The following is a 10235-nucleotide window of genomic DNA, read 5'->3' as shown; positions in this document are numbered from 1 at the left end:
GTTTGGCGGCCAACGCATCACAACTGCCATTAAATCTGAAAACAAGCAAATCGTTTCTTAAATAAACATTTTTGCGTTTGTACAGAAACACCCTCGCCGCTGGTAAAGAACGGAGCCGCTTCACACATATAGTGTGAATTAAAATTTCACACACACAAACACACTCTCTCTCTCAAAAAGCCCCTCACTTGCTGTCCTAAATATGCAATCACACTCTTCCAAGTTGCCTTTAAAAGCTCCAAAACAAATCAAAAGATCTTTTTTCTGCTGAACACGTCACACGCTAACACAAACGAGCACGTTGAGACCCGAGCACGCAGACCAACGCGTGGAAGTTGTGAGCTATGGAGGACCAAAACTGCCAAAATTCTAAATAAATAAATAAATAACTAAAAGTGAAAATAAAAAAAGGATATAAAAAATATTTGGTGAAAATTAAATTTAACCCTGTAGAACCCAAGAACCCTTTTCTTCTTTGGAAAATTATGAATTATACATTAAATGACTGCTATAAGTTCACTGAACACCAAAATATGTTCTTTCAATTTTAACCCTTTTTTTAACTAGCTCAGAATTGCTAATTTATCAAAATATATATATATAAAACATACTCCTAGGCATTCTGCAACATGATATGAAATAGATTAACAAAAAAAACCACAATTTTACCATCTGATGGTTTGCTGAGAAGATGGTTTTGTTTGGATTGATTTCCAGCTCAACAAAACAGCATGTTTGTTGCCAGCCCTCTTGTCACCACCACTCTGGCTCATGTAAGTGCAATATTCATCCACTGGATGGCCCCATGCAGGGGTCAGAAGTGGCACTCTGGACTTTTGAAGTTAAATTTGTAAAAAAAAAAAAGAAGAAAAAAGGTCTTTGTTATTTGAGTAGCAGAATTTATAAGGGCCAAATTTGACCCCGTGGGTTCTCCAGGGTTAAAAAATAATATAAATTTGTATTTAATTTTTAAATTCTATTTTTTATATTCGTTCTTATTTTCACTTTTCGTCATGTATTTATTTATTTAGCCATTTATTTATTTCGAATTTTGACAGTTTTGGTCCATACTGCCAGGACGAATTGTTACTCAAATGAGGGGGCGGTCCTAAGCGTGTCTTGGGTTGGACTCCGCCGTTGCAAACTGCCTTTCAATGGTCAAGTGAGCGGCTCGACAAAGAAGGAAGTCTCACCGGCTTACATTGGAAAAACTCCAGCAATGGACGACTATCTCGTCCACTGTCACCACAACTTGCGACTTGAGTTGCTCGACAACAAGTCAGCTAAACTTCCTTGTTCGCCGCCGACCCGCTCACTCGACAAATGAAAGGCCGTTTGCAACGACGGACTCCCCTCATTTGAATAACATTTCGTCCTAGCAGTATGGACCAAAACGGCCAAAATTAAAAATAAATAAACGACTACATACAGACGCTCCCCAACTTACGAACGAGTTACGTTCCGAGCGATCGTTCGTAAGGTGAATTTGTTCGTAAGTTGCTTCAGTGCTATATTTTGTATTATAATTTATGTTTAAAGAGACTGTACTACGTATGTTAGAGAGAGACACACACAGTATGTACATGTACGTAATAAGATAAATAAAATGAAGTTTAACTTACTTTTGGAAGATGTACTCGATGCTTAAGGATTTGATGGAGGAGGAGGAAGAGGAGGATTTTATATCATGAGAGGTTCTTCGTCGTCGCTGGAATGGGCTTCAAAAGTTACTTCCTCCTCCGTAACTAGGAAGAAGTTGAGGGTCGCGGAGAAGAAGATGAGGGTTGATGAGTATCTTCCTTGGAGGATTTACTAGAAACTGGCCGAAAGAAGCGATCTAACGACGATTGCACAGTTTTCTTCTTTTTTCATCATAAATGATGCGGTAGCAATGTATGGCATCATTCAATTGATTTGCAACCTTTGTGCAACGTTCAATATTTGGGTCTTGCTGCTCGAAGAGTGCGATGGCTTTATCTATGAGCGACAGGCGTTTCTTCTTCTTCCTCCTCATCGACACGTTGCTGAGCCTCCAATGCTGGGTGAGCTCTCACAGCGCCAAGCGTCGGTATTAGCGGCGGAAAGAAGCACTACAGTACTCGGAAAAAGGTGCGCAATAAAAAATCTAATTTACAGCATCTCTTTCCGAACATTTTTTGACATGCACGCATGCGCGCAGACATGTTCGTATGTACCGTTGTTCGTAACTCGAATGTTCGTAAGTAGGGGAGCGTCTGTATATGCATAAATGTCTAAATGTGAAAATAAAAACGGATATAAAAAATATCTTTAAAAAATTAAATACAAATGTATGTATATATATATATATATTCTTTTTTTCATTAATATATATTTTTTTATTTAATTTTCGAATTATATATTTTTTATATCCGTTTTTCACTTTAAGTCATTTTTTTAAAATTTATTTAGTCATGTATTTATCTATATTGAATTTTGGCAGTTTTGGTCCTCCGTAGTGAGCATGAAGAGGCAGCAGCAGTGTGTCAGATAACCCACGACCTGCACTTGCAGGCCCATCTCCGGGGGGGGGGGGGGGGGGTCTAGGGGGCGCACGGTACCGAGCGAGCGGGCGGGAAATTTGGCGTCCCCGCCAGTGAGAAGGAAACGGAGCGCACGGAGAATTGAGTGCGCCGGGTATTGCTTCCCTCTTGGCGGAGGCATTAACAAGCCTACAATGGAACCTCTTAAAAAGCCAACTAGGATCTCCTCCAAAACTAACTGATGTAGAGTGGCCGGGGCCCCCGTGGGCAGTGGCCAAGTCAACCCCCCCACCCCCCCACGGTCCCTCCCCAGCACAGGCGCGCACAACCTCGGTGGCAGGCGCCACAGACGCATATTGTGTTTGTCTAGTGAACCACAAACGATAGCAGTTTATAACACAATAAAACACCACGAGGAGGCATTAATTGGATATAATAGCCAGGGACTAATGTCGATGATTGAACACTTTTTCTCCGACATCACTAAATAAAAGTGGGAGGAAAGGAGAAGAGAGATAAAGAGTAATTAGTGGTGGTCTTAACACCACCTATTTATGACCTTGACTGCAATTGTTTCACCTGATTCACACACTGAGCACATCAAAAATTGGAGCATTAAAATTCCAGGGTTACATTTTTGGGAGTTGATTTTAACTCCAAAAGTGTAATTTGAACATTTTCAGCGTTAAATGGGGAAAAAAAGACAAGTACTCTCTCCTGGTGGTAAACATTTAACTAATTATAAGTGTTGATTTAACTCTGAAAAAGTGTTAAAATCAGCTCTAAAATCAGTCAATGAAACACTGGACTTTTTACATCCCTCCATCGGATTGTCGTTTTCTGTCCTTTTGCTGAATTTTAGCAAGAGGCATACCATTTTTTTGTCCGTAAATATAGAAACAGTTGAATAACTTCAAAGCACCAAAGAACTGCAACGAGACCTTCGGTTTGAGTCGAAAGCAAATCATTTTCATAAATAAATTACGACATCATATCACTGACATTATCACAAGATCATGGCTAGGAGATTAATTGTGTCAAACAGGAAGTAAAGCATTGGGTGTGCTGACAGCCACTTCTCAATTAATTCTACGTCTTGTTTTAAATAAGGGGACCACTTTAAGGGGCTCACTTGTGTATTCTAATGCAGATTAAAGAAAAACTTCACTAAAATAATCAATGTTATGGTGGTGGAAATGAGCAAAAAATAAGATCAACCTCCAAGAAGCCTCTCTTTGCTATAGTTGAACAATGGTGAGAAAACCATAATGCACAACAAAACATTTTTTGGCTGCTGTTTCCAATTCTGCGCCCAAATATGACTGGATTAAGTATCTGATATCATCAGCGTGACTGAAATAATCGTGAAGTTTCGCATCATCTGCAAGGAGCTTAACACAAACTAATTGTAATGCCGAATCTAAATGATTAATAAACAAAATCTAATAAAAAAAAAAGCTTAGGGCCATGTACGGACCCTTGAGGCACACCAGATGTAACCTCAATTCGCACCAACTTTACGCCAGCACTGTTTTATTGAGAATACGAGGACCAGGAAATGAACGCCGCTTCTTTCGCTTGCAAATTCACGAGGAGAGCTTCTCGCTACGCCGTCAACAATCTCGGCCGCCATTCTCCCTCTCTTTTTTGCCGCCTTCTCACTCCCCCGTGGCGCGGGAAAGGAGCGGGCTCTTGCATGTGTGTACGTAATTGGCACTTTACTGTCATATCAAATTGATATCAGTGCAGGGTTGTGGCTTGGGTTGAACAATGAGAGTCAGACAAAAGCGTGGCTCGACGCTCCGACAGCCGCCCTGATAACCGCGGCACAGGCTAGTCAATAAAAGCAATCATCTCTAATCTTCTTATGGGGGACTAAACAGCTCCCCCAGACACTCCACAATGGCCACCGGGCAGCGCACTGTACAAATAAGAGAAAAATGCAGTCAAAACAATGCTTGACACGTGACCTTTTCAGCCTTATCCGCAGCAACATTATTGCCATTTTTATTCAAGTTCTTTGGGGAGGAGAGGGTCAAAAGATGCGCATGTGCGTAGAATATGACCTCAACACATATAATAGTATATTGAAAGGCAGCAATGAATAACACAAAAGTGTTGTACCAATCCCTCGATATATTTACACTAAACAAGTCCTGTATTTCCAAACTAACAAACATATCAACTCACAATATAAATCAATCATACCCAAAGATGGACATTATGAAATGAACAAACTGCAGCTGTTGATTTCTGTAGGCGTAAAAAGCAGGATGGAAGAGGATTTAACGTTCAATAAGCAAAAACTAGACATGGCTGAAATACTTCCTGTTTTCATTCTTTTTCTTTCAAATTTCAAGTTTCAAACTAAAATAGATGTGCCACCATCTAGTGGTCGACAGTGGAGTTGCATCCAAAATAAACGGTAGAAGTAGGCCTACCACAAATGAAAGTGGGATTTACTACATTTGTATTAGGAATGCCCCGATATGACATTTTTAGGCCGAAACGGAAAAGCCGGAAAAAAATAAAATAGATGTGCCACCATCTAGTGGTCGACAGTGGAGTTGCATTCAAAATAAACGGTAGAAGTAGGCTTACCAGAAATGGAAGTGGGATTTACTACATTTGTATTAAGGATGCCCCGATATGAAATTTTTACACCGAAAACGAAAAGCCGGAAAAAAATAAAATAGATGTGCCACCATCTAGTGGTCGACAGTGGAGTTGCATCCAAAATAAACGGTAGAAGTAGGCCTACCAGAAATGGAAGTGGGATTTACTACATTTGTATTAGGGATGCACCGATATGAAATTTTTAGGCCGAAACGGAAAAGCCGGAAAAAAATTAAATAGATGTGCCACCATCTAGTGGTCGACAGTGGAGTTGCATCCAAAATAAACGGTAGAAGTAGGCCTACCAGAAATGGAAGTGGGATTTACTACATTTGTATTAGGGATGCCCCGATATGAAATTTTTAGGCCGAAACGGAAAAGCCGGAAAAAAATAAAATAGATGTGCCACCATCTAGTGGTCGACAGTGGAGTTGCATTCAAAATAAACGGTAGAAGTAGGCTTACCAGAAATGGAAGTGGGATTTACTACATTTGTATTAAGGATGCCCCGATATGAAATTTTTACACCGAAAACGAAAAGCCGGAAAAAAATAAAATAGATGTGCCACCATCTAGTGGTCGACAGTGGAGTTGCATCCAAAATAAACGGTAGAAGTAGGCCTACCAGAAATGGAAGTGGGATTTACTACATTTGTATTAGGGATGCACCGATATGAAATTTTTAGGCCGAAACGGAAAAGCCGGAAAAAAATTAAATAGATGTGCCACCATCTAGTGGTCGACAGTGGAGTTGCATCCAAAATAAACGGTAGAAGTAGGCCTACCACAAATGGAAGTGGGATTTACTACATTTGTATTAAGGATGCCCCGATATGAAATTTTTACACCGAAAACGAAAAGCCGGAAAAAAATAAAATAGATGTGCCACCATCTAGTGGTCGACAGTGGAGTTGCATCCAAAATAAACGGTAGAAGTAGGCCTACCACAAATGGAAGTGGGATTTACTACATTTGTATTAGGGATGCACCGATATGAAATTTTTAGGCCGAAAACCGAAAAGCCGGAAAAAAATTAAATAGATGTGCCACCATCTAGTGGTCGACAGTGGAGTTGCATCCAAAATAAACGGTAGAAGTAGGCCTACCAGAAATGGAAGTGGGATTTACTACATTTGTATTAGGGATGCACCGATATGAAATTTTTAGGCCGAAACGGAAAAGCCGGAAAAAAATTAAATAGATGTGCCACCATCTAGTGGTCGACAGTGGAGTTGCATCCAAAATAAATGGTAGAAGTAGGCCTACCAGAAATGGAAGTGGGATTTACTACATTTGTATTAGGGATGCACCGATATGAAATTTTTAGGCCGAAACCGAAAAGCCGGAAAAAAATTAAATAGATGTGCCACCATCTAGTGGTCAACAGTGGATTTGCATCCAAAATAAACGGTAGAAGTAGGCCTACCACAAATGGAAGTGGGATTTACTACATTTGTATTAGGGATGCACCGATATGAAATTTTTAGGCCTAAACGGAAAAGCCGGAAAAAAATTAAATAGATGTGCCACCATCTAGTGGTCGACAGTGGAGTTGCATCCCAAATAAACGGTAGAAGTAGGCCTACCACAAATGGAAGTGGGATTTACTACATTTGTATTAGGGATGCACCGAAATTTTTAGGGCGAAACTGAAAATATTTGTTTTTATTATCATTGCATTCATTATAATTAATCAAAATGATAATATTATGATAAAATATTTAGGCCTATTTAGCACGGGCATTTTAACAAAGCACAATATAAATTGAAATGCGTCCACACCAGACATGTTGGCAAATGGTATATTAAACACCAAACGCGGGGTGAGCATTTTCTGGCGCTGCAATTGCACTTTATAGTCAATGAACCGTAGTTCGCACCGGCGGGTATGGATGCGTGCGGTGCAGATGACGCATTTATAGGCTATTTGGAGCGGCGCACTTAAAATCAGCACGTTCACATATTCACCAACATTTAAAAATAAATACATTTCTTGGCACCAGCCAATCGGCTTTGAGAACGGACGGCAAAGTCACACACGGCGTCCTGTACAGATCTGTAGTCACCCGGAGATAGTGGTACGTGTTGACTTGTTTAAAAACTGTTGATAGCAATAGTGCTAACATTAGCTAAAGTATTTAGCACGGCCACCAGAATGCAAGTGAAAAAGTGGAAGCGCTCGAGGGACTCAAATCAAAGAAAAAAAAAGAAGGCGCTGCAGGAGAAAGAGTGGCTCACCTGTAGTGCAGTACTCGGCAGCGCTTTCTTTTTTTGACAGTTTACCAACGCGACCGTCTCCTTCCGTGCGCACAATGAAGCTGCCGGTACTCACAAGGCGGACACTCACTGCCGTGTTTGGTGTTTAATTCAAACAGACACTTGCATGCAGCGTTTTTTTTTTTTTTTTTTTTGCTTGCGACACCACAACATCCTCTTTCGGCCATATTCTTTCGGATTGAATTTTATTTGCATATTTTTGCTATTTTCGGCCGGAAATTTTCGGTCACCGAATATTCGGTGCATCGACCAAAATGATCATCATCACAATTACTCTCAGGCTGTGTTCCAAATGTCATGTGACCAAACCTGGAAAAGTGGTTAACGGACTCCATGTGCATGTTGTGACAACTAATATACGGGTTGGTGATATAATGGTTACAATTTTTTTTTTAGCACTTTCGGGTTCAAGCTGAGTTGTCACTTTTGTCTTGAGATTGAAGTCCGCTTCGGACCCTTATCACTAATCAAGCCACCATCAATTCACATTAGTTTCCTTGCATTGGCAGGGCAATATCAGTAGGTGGCAGTAATGTGCCGTAAAGCCGGTTTGCTAACAACCACTAGACACCACAGAACCAAACCATTTGCATTTAATCTTTTAAAACAGTGTTTCTACGCATTCAAATGCAATTTTTGCAATTTTTATTTCACTTTTATGTGCAATACATTTGAGTTAAATCACTATTTCAGCAGCGATTTTTTCTTTCCATATATTTAAGCGCACTGTTCAAACTACGTATAATGCTACAGTGCATGGCATACAAGTCTAAATATAGCATTTATGAGTAAAACTTAAGTCATGTTTCATTGATTTTAATGTTTTTCATGATTATGAGTAGCAATCAAAAATTCAAAATCTGAGCTAAAGGTAATGTTGCGCGGGGGGGGGGCTTTCATCCCCCATTTGTTCAGCATGCAGCCATAGAATCTATGTGCATCCTAATCTTCATCTCCTCTCCAGAAAGACGACCTTGTTTTATAACGTTTTGAGTCGCTGACTGTGTATTTATTTATAATTTGAATGTTTTAATGCAGTAAATGGACCCGTTCTCCAGGAGCGCATCGCTTACCTCCGACTTGAATTCAGCTGTATGCAAAACCTCTCTGATGCTCCAATGCCCAAAACCTGTCAACTGGGGCCTTCCCAATCTGCTGAGGAAAAAAGGAACGACCGGGGTGGCAGTGGGGGGATGGGAGAGGTCACAGGGTTGATGCAATATGGATTATGTGGATTAATCACTCCCGATTTTGAATTTCTAAACCTAAATGCGATTTATAGAATTAGTGAGCAATAAGAGCCACGATGAATTCAAATCAGACGATAATGCTGAAAATGTCTATGGTTATTTGTATTTTTTTACACGTTTAAAATTCAGCATGACTATAGAAATTTTTTTTCTCTCGTTATCTGCTCCTCCCCAATCTCCCTAATGACGTTTGGTGGAGGTGCAGGTTAATTGCAAGGTTAACTAGCGACATAGTGCAGTAGCGTGCACAGAATATGAGACCAAACACTTGCTTGGTCACAGAATATGTCCACACAATTGTTTTCGCATACCCTGCCTTTGTGTGTGTGTGTGTGTGTTCATGCACAAGGGAGGTCACACTGTACGTGTGCTTTGTTTTGTGGTGGTTTGTTTTTTTAATAGCACAAGGGTGATAAATATCAACACCAGATTGTGTGAAATGTCATCATATCATCTGTTTCTCTCATTAAATGAAGGCAGTTATAGTAGGTTTCAGATTACTCTAACCCTTTTAAACAAGAGTTTTAGGGGTTTGCTTATTGCATCATCACGTATTTGTTACTCAAGTCATGACTATATGCACGTTTTTGTTGCCTGTGAACACAGAAGATGTTATGAAAGTGTATTGCTGCCACACCAGAATATAAATTATTCCGTGTCATGTAATAATGTGACAAAATTCGAGTTCTTGATAAAACGTTATAAATTTTACTTTCGCGTTGGGCAAAACAAAACAAAGCAATTACTTCCGGTTCACATTATTGGCGGAGACGTTTGTGTCTTATAAATCAAAGTGACTAATTACATACATACATACTGTGCTGTTTTTCTATAGGCTAATTCTGTTTAAAAATACATATATATATATAGATATATATATATATTTTTTTAAAGATTTACAATTTTAGAATAAGACACAGTAGCTACTAGTCGAGCTCCGCTGACTCAACCGGAAGAACTTGCTTTGTTTTGATGAATGCGGAAGTCAAACTTTTTATGTCGTAATGTAAAATGTATCACGGCAAAACGAGGAACTTGTCAACTTAAGTTAGATTGTGAAATTGATCGCATCTTAATGTCAACTTTATCACGTAATATCATGACCGTGAACGTTTTTTTTCCCTCAGGTGTGGCAGCAATCCGCTTTAGTAATATAAACATCAAATGCTCAACGAATGAGGTTTCACACATTATTGTCTTCATGCCTTCCATATGACGATTATTTCTGTGTTGTTCTTGACGTGGATATTGTACTATACCTGGAATTGTAGTTGTGCAGCTGAGGAGTCAACAGAAACGGAGCAATGGATGCAGCTCGTGACATTTACCAGATACCATCAAGGACTTCCAGATAGTTCTCCATATTAGCATTGATGCTCACAGTCGCTCAAGTGCCTCGGTATTATCGATATGTGTGTGCGACGTCTTTTTTTTTTCTTCCATAATTTCATTTCATTTACGATATGCTCATGCACTTGTTTTTGTAAATAAAAAAATAAAAAACCTCCCACTTACCGAACAGAAGTGCGTACATTATTTTAATGCAAATTTTTCGTCAACATATACCTTCCCTCGACGTTAGTGTGTGCAT

The sequence above is a fragment of the Vanacampus margaritifer genome, chromosome 1, assembly GCF_051991255.1.
Source record: "Vanacampus margaritifer isolate UIUO_Vmar chromosome 1, RoL_Vmar_1.0, whole genome shotgun sequence".
Classification (NCBI taxonomy): Eukaryota; Metazoa; Chordata; class Actinopteri; order Syngnathiformes; family Syngnathidae; genus Vanacampus; species Vanacampus margaritifer.
Note: the sequence above shows the minus strand (reverse complement) of the source record.